Source organism: Pleurodeles waltl, chromosome 8, assembly GCF_031143425.1.
Source record: "Pleurodeles waltl isolate 20211129_DDA chromosome 8, aPleWal1.hap1.20221129, whole genome shotgun sequence".
NCBI classification, from domain to species: Eukaryota; Metazoa; Chordata; class Amphibia; order Caudata; family Salamandridae; genus Pleurodeles; species Pleurodeles waltl.
Window position 1 is genome coordinate 388462536 of NC_090447.1, and position 12297 is coordinate 388474832.

Sequence of the window (12297 nt, forward strand, 5' to 3'; positions counted from 1 at the left end):
CAGCTACACACACACGAGGGGTGGAGAGAGTGATTCATTTTTTTGGAGACCTACCTCTCCCATGAGACAACATTAGGTTACCTTATTCCATTTAAGTGATAACTTTTATTTGGGGATAGGCACAAATGTCATGCTTGGTCTCCAAGGATTTGTAATTTAAAATTCTCTTAAATAGTAAAGTCAGATTTTAAGTCACTACTATGAAAGTGCCACTTCTAGAAACATGACATTTTCTTGTTGGTGCCTGTAGCCTGTCTCCGGTGTCACATGACTGTGAATAGTTAGCAGTTAACTTTTGTGTATTCCTTCCAGATAGTGATACAAAGGGGCAATGGAAGTTGGCAGGGTGGGCCACCCAGCCATGAAGGCTGGGGCGGACCTGTTCCCTGCCCCACTTGCATTTTAAAGGGCTCCCTCTAGCACACTCACAAAGGAATTTTACACCAGCATTTTATCACTCTAAACCACTTGGAGCCTGGACAGGGGAAGGAAGAACATTTCCAGATCCAGATGAAGGTATTGACAAGAAGTCTTCCTTGTTTCAAAGGATGGCACCAAGTATAAGTATTGGACTCTCAGTCCAACTCTTCAGTCCACTTCTGGACCTGAGGAGGACCCTCAAAAGGACTGCCTTGTATTTCAGAGGACTATCCTTGTCACAGAGGAATGCTTTGTAACTCAGAGTACTGTCCTGCTGGTAGCAGATGACTGCCCTGCTTCTTGAAGCCTACATTTATGCTCAGAGGGCTGCCCTGCTGCTTCTGACCTGCCTTGATTCTGGATCCCAGGTCTACCTGTTTTACTGAAAGTGCTAGTTGGCCGGGCACCTGTGTGAGCTGCCGGAACTTAACAAGCTCCTGGACTCTCCATGGAGTGAGTACTGACCATCCAGAGTGGTGCTTAATCACTGTGGACCACTGGAAGTGGTGCTGAAGATGCTTCTCCAGCTTGTACCCTCTGTGCTGTAGGTTTGGGCACAGGACTCATACCCAATTTCCCTTGTGGCACCTCATGGCTTCCTGCAACCCATAGTCCCCCTTTCACAACTCTTGAACACTTTAATCTTCTGCACCCTTGTTCACTCAGTTTGCACTCTTGTAAGAGTCATGTGCTTCCTGGTTAATTAGCTTCATCCGCAATGACCTATTGACTCTAATCATTATTATTTATATGTTCCATCTGCTATGGGTTATTGGCGCAAACTGCTGTGACCTAATGACTCCAACTGCTAATGCTATTTGATTCACCTGTCATGGTTAATTGGTTCCAACTGTCACTTGCACCTACCATCAGCAAATGTTATATCTGTTATTTTAACATGTGGTTTTTCTGGTCCTCCACGTGAGCAACATGCCTTTCTTTAACAGTCTCTCCAATCAAGCATATATACCACACCCAAACCTGAGTCGGGGCTTGTCCTCATTCCAGTCCTTCATAAGCTCCTTCCCTGCACTCACCTTTTGAGTCACCCAGAAACTTCCAGGACTCTGTTATTCAAAGCCTTCCTGCTGATCCTGTGACCCTGACTCCATCAATGTTTCCAGGGTCTTTGTATCCAGTCCTACAATTTGACCTCCTCCTGGGCTCTTCACCACAGTCTTCAGGCTTCCTCTGGATTCCAGTTGAAAAATTAAAGACAAGGCAAGGTACTTGATCCTCAGGATAGTGTGCACTAATCATTAGATAAGTTTAAGATTGAGGCAAGACTGAGTTTGTGTAAAATGAAAACCCATTCTTGGAAATCAGACATTATTTTGTTCTCCACGTTTCTAAATATTCTAGCACTCTGGACTCTTTGACACGTCAGCATTCTGAACTTTAATTTGCATCAGAACAAAAGGCCCTCACATCACTATTTTCAGTCACCCCACCATCTGTATTACGAGTTTCCAACTGGGCTGACCAGTGGAAACCAAGTTTTCCACCGGTCAGCCCAGTAAAAAATGTGCAGCGGCATTGGACTTGGCTCCACATTGACTGTCAGGGTTATAATGTGGCGGTCGGACCGCCACAGCCGTGGAGGTCTGACCTTCACAGTGAGTCTGGCGGCCATTGCACTGCCAGACTAGTAATAGGGCCCTATCTGATGAGAAATGTCACAAACTATTCTTCATGCTGTTTCTAGTGCACCCCACCTGCATCCACACTAAAAGGTCCAGGGAGTACAAACCCTACAACTTAATGGTGCAAGGGCTTAGAGCAGACCCAGTAATGCGTCTATTTTTTCCTTTTTATCTCAACTCCCCTTTCGCTTGGACAGTGCATGAATTAGGATTGTGCTTGCTTGTTCTGATAGCTCTGGTTTATTCTCCCTATGATAAACTAATAAAAAAGTACAAAAATACAAATAAAATAAAAATTGAAATATATTTTCCATTGATAAATTTTAAAAATATTTTAACATTATAGTATTTACATCAATTATTGAAAATGAAAATGAAAAAAAAGAAATTAACATATGAAATACGGGATAAAAATGTATGTAAAAAATATTTCTATATAAAAAAAAGAAATAGATTTTAAATACTTCCGATTTTAATATCTAAAATTCTACCAACTATGAAAAAAAAAAAAATTGACATAAAATAAATAACAATACCCATTTTGTCAAAATATAGCAAAGCAATACACATTTAAAAAAAAAAGAGTAAATATAACATAACTAATGAATACGCCAAATTATTCAAAGCAATTAAATAATTGGGTCAATCATATAATTAACCAATTAACAAATTAAAAAAAAATTATTACTGTATTGTTAAAAATATCTATTAAATAACTACAAAAGTTTACATAATTGTTTATCGAATTATCCATTATCAAATATACAAATTAAAATTAAATACAACATAATAATCAATTAACAATTAAATATTTGGAACTTCCCAAAGTATTCCCCTACAAAGCCAACAGCCCACCAAAAAATGTCATAAAATAAACCGACCGTAAAATGTATTACCAAATCAAAAGAAAATAAATACTGAAAACAATGTAAACATACTTAACTTTATTAAATAATTGCAAAACAAAAAGTTGTAAAACAATGAAATACTTTAACCCCTTCGCTGCCAGGCCTTTTCTCCTTCAGGTACCAGGCCATTTTTGGGCTATTTGGGGGAGTTTGCACTTTTTGTCCACATGAGCTACCCACACCAAAATGGTGTCCTTTTTTCCAACATCCTAGAGATTCTAGAGGTACTCAGAGTTTAAGGGTTCCCCTGGAGGAGACCAAGAAATTAGCCAAAATACAACAAAAAGTTTGTTGTTGAAAAAAAAATGGGAAAAAAGGACAGCAGAAGAAAGTTTGTGTTTTTTTCTCCTGAAAATGGTATCAACAAATGGTTGGTGGTGCTAAAATCACCATCTTCACTGCGTTCAGGAACAGGCAGACTTCAATCACAAAACCATATTTTCAACAACATTTTGGCATTTAACTGGGACATACCCCATTTTTGAAATTTTTTGTGTTTTCAGCTTCCTTCCAGTTAGTGCCAGAAATGGGTGTAAAGCCAATGCAGGATTCTGGACACCTAAACATTTCTGAAAAGTAGACAACATTCTGAATTCAGCAAGTGGTCATTTGTGTAGATATTACAAGGTTGTCCTACAGAAAGTAACAGCTCAAATAAAAACATATTAAAATTGAGGTGAAAAAAAAGAGCCATCTCTGTCCACGTTTCCTTCTATAACTTTTTCCAACTATGGCAGATGTTTTAAAGCAATATATTATTATGTCTGGTTGACTCTTCTAGTTGCGGGTATATATAGGGCTTCTAGGTTCATCAAAAACCCTAGGTACCCAGAGCCAATAAAGGAGCTGCACCTTGCAACGGGTTTTCATTGTATATCAGGTAATACAGCAATTAATTTGGTGAAATATAAAGAGTGAAAAATAGGTATCATAGAAACCTTTGCATTTCTGAAATGGGCAAAAGATAAGCTGTTGAGAAGCAATGGTTATTTGCACATCTCTTAATTCTGGGATCCCCATACTAGCATGTGAATTACAAGGCATTTCTCAAATAGACTTCTTTTTTACACACTGTCTTACATTTCCAGGGAACTAATGTAGAGAAAGACAAGGGGCAATAACACTTGTTCTTCTATTCTGTGTTCCTTCAAGTTACCCAATAAAAATGGTACCTCACTTGTGTGGGTAGACCTAATGCCCACGACAGGAAACACAACATGGACACATCACAATTTTACATTGAAAACTGACGTGATTTTTGGAAAGTGCCAAGCTGTGGGTTTTGGTCTCTAGCTCAGCCGGCTCCTCTGGAAACTTAGGGAAACCTACCAAACCTGTGCATTTTTTAAAACTAGACACCTAGAGCAATCAAGGATGGGGTGACTTGTGTGGCTCTCACCAGGTTCTGTTACCCAGAATCCTTTGCAAACCTCACAATTTGAAGAAAAAACACTTTCCCCCCAAATTTCGGTGATAGAAAGTTCTGGAATCTGAGAGGAGCCACAAATTTCCTCCTACCCAACATTCCCCCAGGTCTCCAGATAAAAATGGTACCTCATTTGTGTGGGTAGGCCTAGTGCCCTGACAGAAAATGCCCCAAAACACTACATGTACACATCAAAATTATCTCATTCAAAACTACCTTTTTGCGGCATTGTGGGGAAGAAAATGGTGCGGGTGCATGTGAAGTACACCATCCTGGACTCACCCAGATGTGTCTAGGTTTTGTAGATTTGTCTTCATGGCAGCATCCCAAAATCCCAAAAGTGCAGCCCTCACCATTCCAAGTGGGACAATTTTGAGAGATAGCAAAGCTCCCATGGCCCAAATGTGAAATCAAAACACAAAATATTCAAATGTCCTCTTGCTTGCTGTTGGGTTAAGATCTTTTAGGTGCGGGAGGAGTGCTGAAAGACTGTTACCCCCTTCAGTTGGGGTGCGGGTATAACCATGCAAATTCTGGTTGGTAGCCACCACCCCACTATTCTTTTTTTATTCCCTGGCATCTAGTATGCTTTCTGCCCCCCGGGGAGTGGATCGGAAGTAATTGCCCCAACTGCCCACCAGTGGGTAGAAAAACAATGTCCCCATTTATTTGGGAAGGGGGTATGCCCCCATGGGGAGTGACCCTTGCCCAAGGGGCTACTCCCCCAAATAAAACACACACACACACCAATCCCTTGTGCCTAAGAGGTTTCTGCCCGCCCAAGGGGGGCTGAAATGGCCTAAAATAAATTCGCCCCCCAGGGGAGCGACCCTTGCATATGGGGTTGCTCCCCATCTGTAGAAAATAATAAAAACCAAAAATCCCTGGTGCCTAGTGGTTTCTGCCTCCTGGGGGCAGATCTGCCTAATGAAAATAGACTGATCTGCCCCAAGGGAGGCAGAAATGGCTTAAAATAAATTTGCCCCCCCAGGGGAGCAACTCTTGCCTTAGGGGTCTCTCCCCTTGTGCGAAATTGGTACAAAAAAATCCCTGTTGTCTAGTGGTTTCTGCCTCCTTTGGGGGCAGATTGGCCTAGGAAAATAGGCTGATCTGTCTCCAAGGTGGACAAAAATGCCCTAAAATACATTGTCCCTCAGTGGCACAACCCTTGCCTAAGGGGTCGCTCCTGGTCTGTAAAAAAACAAAAAAGAGATCTATGGTGCCTAGTGGTTTCTTCCCCCTTGGGGGCAGATTGGCCTAATTAAAATAGGCTCATCTAACCCCAAGGGGGGCAGAAATTGCCTCCGAGAGGAGCGACCCTTGTCTAAGGGGTCGCTTCCCGTCTGTTAAAAAAAACAAAAAAAAGGCATGGTGCCTAGTGGTTTCTGCCCCCTTTGGGGCAGATTGGCCTAATAAAAATAGGCTGATCTGCCACCAAGGGGGGCAGAAATGGCCTAAAATAAATTAAGCCTCAAGGGGAGCGACCCTTGCCTAAGGGGTCACTCCCCATGTGTAAAAAAAAAGGTTCCAGGGTGTCTAGAGATTTCTGCCTAATTAAAATAGGCCGGTCTGTACCCACACAACAATAACATAAAAAAACAAACTCCTTGGTGTCTTGTGAGCACTTCTGAACCCTGATCGCTTCATGATCGGACTACAAAAATGGTCAGAAAGACATCAAAGGAAATGAAAGTCCTTCCCTTTCCTTCACTTTTATGCCTCTCTGCCTGCCCACAGCCATTGGGGTGGTGGGAATGACTCCTGCCTTTTCTAAGACAGGAGTCATGTGGTATGGATGGTTTTGCATCGGAAAATGACACTAGGCTGGTTAGAGGCATTGTTTTGCCTCTAACCAGCCTAACATCATTTTTTAGTGCAAAACCACCTTCTCCTATTGTAGGAAAGTACCATCTTTCTCAGCATGTTGCCCCCAATTTATGCCTGTTTTTCAGTGTGTTTTTACTCTCTCACTGGGATCCTGCTTGTCAGGACCCCAGTGCTCATAGTTTGTGGCCTATATGTGTTGTCAGTATGCTTGACTGTGTCACTGGAGCTCTGCCAACCAGAACTCCAGTGCTTATGCTCTCTCTCTGTACCAAATTTGTCACTATAGTTTAGAGACTACGGTGGTCATTACAACCCTGGCGGACGGTGTTAAAGCGGCGGTAAGACCGCCAACAGGCCGGCGGTAAACATTTTGGAATTACGACCGTGGCGGAAACCGCCAACAAAGACAGCCACTTTAACACTCAGACCGCCACGGCGGTACAAACAAACAGCGCGGCGGTCACCGCCAACAGACAGGCGGAAGACAATGTACCGCCCTCACTATTATGACAAGCCAATCCGCCACCTTTTCCGGGGCGGATTCACCGCGGATAAAAACACGGCAGAAACAGCCATTTCAAAGGGAAAACGCTCACCTCTACACACTCCACGAGGAACGACAACACCATGGAGCCGGAACTCCATATTCTTCCTGCACTAGTCTTCCTGCTGCTGTACCAGAAGCACCAACACCGGCAGCGAAGACCACGGTGAGTACTGCACCTACGACACAGAGGAGGGGGGAGGCAAAAAACAGGGACACACACAAGCAACACCCCCACCCCCACCCTCACCCACTACAACACACACACCAATTCATATCCAAACATTACAGTAACACCCCCTACCCCCCCCCCCGGAAGAATGCTAAGACAAAAGGAAATGAGTGAAACCATTGTAATATATCAAAATAGAGTAAGCAAATATCTACATATATACACTATTAACAAAATATACACCACGAATAGTAGTCCAGGTATTGCAATATTCATAGTCCGTCGACCACTTGGCCCAAAATGCATGGGCGAGGCCCACACAAGATACCCGAACATGACGGAGAGAACACTGCAGGGGCATCAGATAGAAATAAACAGGCACCTCAGGGGGAAGGGAAGGGGGGGCACCTCAGCTGGATGAGTGCACAACGCCAGATCCACGAGGGGGCTCCATGCCCATTGATGTATCCTGGGGAGTGCAAAGCCACAGTCTCTCAAGTCTCTACAGTGGGTGGGTTGCCCCCTGTACCATCCTGTGGAGTGCAAAGCCACAGTCTCTCAAGTCTCTGCAGTGGGTGGGTTGCCCACTGCATTATCCTGGGGACTGCAAAGCCACAATCTCTCAAGTCTCTCCAGTGGGTGGTTTGCCCACTGTACCATCCTGGGGAGTGCAAAGCCACAGTCTCTCAAGTCTCTCCAGTGGGTGGTTTGCCCACTGTACCATCCTGGGGAGTGCAAAGCCACAGTCTCTCAAGTCTCTCCAGTGGGTGGTTTGCCCACTGTACCATCCTGGGGAGTGCAAAGCCACAGTCTCTCAAGTCTCTCCAGTGGGTGGGTTGCCCACTGCATTATCCTGGGGAGTGCAAAGCCACAGTCTCTCAAGTCTCTCCAGTGGGTGGTTTGCCCACTGTACCATACTGGGGAGTGCAAAGCCACAGTCTCTCAAGTCTCTCCAGTGGGTGGTTTGCCCACTGTACCATCCTGGGGAGTGCAAAGCCACAGTCTCTCAAGTCTCTACAGTGGGTGGTTTGCCCACTGTACCATCCTGGGGAGTGCAAAGCCACAGTCTCTCAAGTCTCTCCAGTGGGTGGTTTGCCCACTGTACCATCCTGGGAGTGCAAAGCCACAGTCTCTCAAGTGGATAACAGTCTCCACTGGTTCTGGAGGGGGACTGGTGCCCAGAGTGCTTCATCCTGCCAAGGACTGAGGTAGTGGATGCATGTCTCCACTGGTTCTGGAGGGGGACTGGTGCCCAGAGTGCTTCATCCTGTGCAGGACAGACGGAGTGGATGCAGGTCTCCACTGGTTCTGGAGGGGGACTGGTGCCCAGAGTGCTTCACTCACCCCGTGACGTTCCCTGTTGCGTCACTGCCCCTGCCGCTAATGGGCTAGCGGTGCTTGAGTTGGCGGTCCTTGCCCTGTTCAGCGGTGCTTGCCTTGGCATTCCTTGCCCTGTTCAGCGGTGCTTGCCCTGTTCAGCGGTGCTTGCCTTGGCGGTCCTTGCCCTGTTCAGCGTGCTTGCCCTGTTCAGCTGTGCTTGCCTTGGCGGTCCTTGCCCTGTTCAGCGGTGCTTGCCTTGGCGGTCCTTGCCCTGTTCAGCGGTGCTTGCCCTGTTCAGCGGTGCTTGCCTTGGCGGTCCGTTCCCTGTTCAGCGGTGCTTGCCCTGTTCAGCGGTGCTTGCATTGGCAGTCCTTCATTGCCCAGCGGGGCTGGGGCTGGTGGTCCTTCATTGCCCAGCGAGGCTGGGGCTGGCAGTCCTTCATTGCCCAGCTGGGCTGTGGCTGGCGGGGTCCTCCTGGGCAGCTGGGCTGTGACTGGCGGGGCCCTCCTGGGCAGCTGGGCTGTGGCTGGTGGGGCCCTCCTGGGCAGCTGGGCTGTGGCTGGTGGGCTGTGGCTGGCAGGGCCCTCCTGGGCAGCTGGGCTGTGGCTGGTGGGGCCCTCCTGGGCAGCTGGGTTGTGGCTGCCGGGGCCCAACTGGGCAGCGACGATGGGGCTGCAAGGGCCCTCCTGGCCAGCGGGGATGATAGCGGTCTTCTCCGCCGTGGTGCTCCGCCCAGACTTTGCGGGTTTCTTCTGCCCCTTCCTCACCTTGGGAGGAGTCACAGCAGAGTCCACACTCCCCCCGGGACCCCTGTGATCGGCTTGAGTGGCTGGAGTCTTCCCCCTCTCCTGCGGGGCACTGGCCAACCTCTGGTGCTTCACAGGGGGGGACTGGCTGTGCTCTGTCTCCGTGATAGACTGGCTGGCCTGGTGGCCGGTGCACTCCACATACCTGTGACAACAGGCACCACTGGTCCCGTAGATTTTGTGGCTGAGATGCTAGTACGGGACTTTTGAGTTGTACGGGGGTGGGAAATAGGTTAAGGGTGGACAGGAAAAGTTGTTTCGAGACACTGGGACGGGTAGCTGGAGGGGGTTTGGGAGTGGAGGAAGAGGAGGTGGTTGTATGAGGTGTAACTTTTGTGGCTTTGGGTGCAGGTGCATGCGCTGGAGGCTGCTGTGAGGTGGGTGTATGTTGGGTAGGTGTGTGCCTGCGTTTGTGTATCTTGGGAGGGGGCGTCACAGACACACTGGGAGAGGACACAGGAGACGTGTGAATGTTAGTGGGGTGGTGACTGCACGTGAGCGGGGTGTGCTGCTGGGTGTGCTGGTGCGGGACGTAGTGGCTGTAGAGGTAGTGCATGCAGGTGTGAGTGTAGACGAGACTGGGAGGGAGACGAGGAGGAGGAGGACACAGTGGAGGCAGTGGATTTTGGTGTGTCTGTATGTGTGTGATGCTTGCGTGTGTGCCTGTGGGATGTGTGGTGCTTATGTTTGCCTGAGCTTCCCTTGTGTGGTGAGGTGTGTGCAGGCTGGTCTAATGGTGTGCTTAGGATAGGCAGAGGTACAGGGGATTGGGTCTGGGAGGAGGAAGTTGGAGGGGGGAGGCTTGACACAGGGACAATGGCTGCCATCAGTGCTGAGGCCAGAGTCTGAACGGTTCGATGAAGGGCAGCCTGACCAGAATGAATGCCCTCCATGAATGCATTTGTGTGTTGCAACTCCCTTTCTACACCCTGGATGGCATTCAAAATGGTAGACTGCCCAACAGTGAGTGACCTGAGGTGGTCAATGGCCTCCTCACTGAGGGCACCAGAGGTGACAGGGGCAGGGGCTGAGGTGCCTGGGGCGAAGGTGATGCCCACCCTCCTGGGTGAGCGGGCACGGGCCGAAGGCTGAGGGGCTGCTGGGAGGGCTGTGCTGGTAGGGGGGGTGGCAGCTGTACCTGTTGAAGTGGGGGGCACAGATGTTGCCGCCACCACAAGGGAGCTCCCATCGGAGGACGAGTCTGTGTCGCTGGTTGCAGATGCTGTGACCGCCGTGGTGCTCCCCTCGCCCTCCGTCCCACTGGTGTATTCTGAGTCCGTAGTGTGGGCCTCCATGCCCATGTGGTATACAGCTCCCTCGTGCTCCGGTGCCACTGCACCTCTGCCTGATGATGCTAATGCACACAAGAACAGGGAGACCGCAAAAAAAAGGGGGGAAAACAGAAGAAAGACAAGTTGAGTGCATAGATTACCGCTTCCGTTGGCAGACAAGACAGACACAGCAGCACCCTGCACTACGTCGCGCTGTTGGGCTCTACACTGCAATTCCTGGGAAATGGCCTACAAGGCTATGTACAACATCTGCACACATAGATGACACAGGGGAATGAATACCTGGAGTTGGCACTCTAGAGAGGTGGGGTGGGGGGCCACAGGTCCATGCCTTACGAAGGGGCCTAGCCTACGGAACTCGCCCTGGCCTAGGGAAATCCACAGCCCTCCTCCCCCACCCAGACACCTCCAGTGCACGCAATGTCAACAGAATGAGAGTGTACTCACACCCTTGTGTCTGCTGTGATGCCCTCAAGCGCCCATCCAACACAGGGTAGGCCACCGCCAGGATCCGGAACATCAGGGGGGTCATGGTTCGACGGGCACCCCTCCCACGTTGGGAGGCCATCCCCTGCTGAGCCTCCGCCGTCTTCTTTCTCCAGCGGCAAATGTCCTCCCATCTCTTCCAGCAGTGGGTTCTCCGTCTGTGGTGGACCCCCAGGGTCCGGACGTCCTTGGTGATGGCACGCAAAATATCCTTCTTCTGGTGGGCGCTGACCTACATGAAATGTACAGGGGAAGAAGAGAAGTAATTAGCAACTGCGCCGTCAAAGTGAGTGGCCCCCATCCCTACCCTTGCCATTGTCCCACTTTAGATGTCAGGCAGCCGCCTTTTCAGGGGCCCACATGGCCTAATTACCAACTGCGTCACACATACCTAGGCCTACTCTCAACACACATACAGGCCAGAATTTGTGTATGATTCGTGTTCTGTCTAGACTGTGGGTACATATCTCTGAGCTGTTTGACTCTGTGTTCGCTGTTGTCCTTCATAGGCACCGTCCGCTGGGCCATGTGAGGAGATGGCGGAATCCTCCAGTGTACCGACCGCTGGTGGACCTGTCAACAATGGAGGAAAGAAATTTGATCATCACCTACAGGTTTGACCGTGCCACAATCCAGGAACTGTGTACCCAGTTGGAGCCAGACCTGATGTCAGCAATCCACCATCCCACAGGAATCCCCCCTCAAGTGCAGGTGCTGTCAGTGCTCCATTTCCTTGCAAGTGGGTCATTTCAAACAACTGTGGCCATGGCATCAGGGATGTCCCAGCCTATGTTTTCCAACGTGTTGTCCAGAGTGTTGTCTGCCCTTCTGAAACACATGCAGAGCTATATCGTTTTCCCTCAGGTGTTGGACTTGCCTACAGTGAAAGGTGATTTCTATGCCCTTGGACATATCCCCAACATCATAGGTGCTATTGATGGGACACATGTGGCTTTGGTCCCCCCCAACAGGAGTGAACAGGTGTACAGGAACCGGAAGAGTTATCATTCCATGAATGTACAGATGGTGTGTTTGGCAGACCAGTACATCTCCCATGTGAATGCCATGTTCCCTGGCTCAGTGCATGACGCCTGCATCATGCGGAATAGCAGCATACCTTATGTGATGGGTCAACTGCAGAGGCACCGGGTGTGGCTATTAGGTGACTCTGGTTACCCCAACCTGTCATGGCTACTGACCCCAGTGAGGAATCCCAGGACCAGGGCAGAGGAACGCTACAATGAGGGTGATCGAACGCACCTTCGGCCTCCTGAAGGCCAGGCTTAGGTGCCTCCATATGACAGGTGGATCCCTATTCTACTCACCAAAGAAGGTGTGCCAGATCATCGTGGCCTGCTGTATGCTTCATAACTTGGCTTTGCGACGACAGGTGCCTTTTCTGCATGAGGATGGTCCAGATGGCGGTGTTGTGGCAGCTGTGGAACCTGTGGA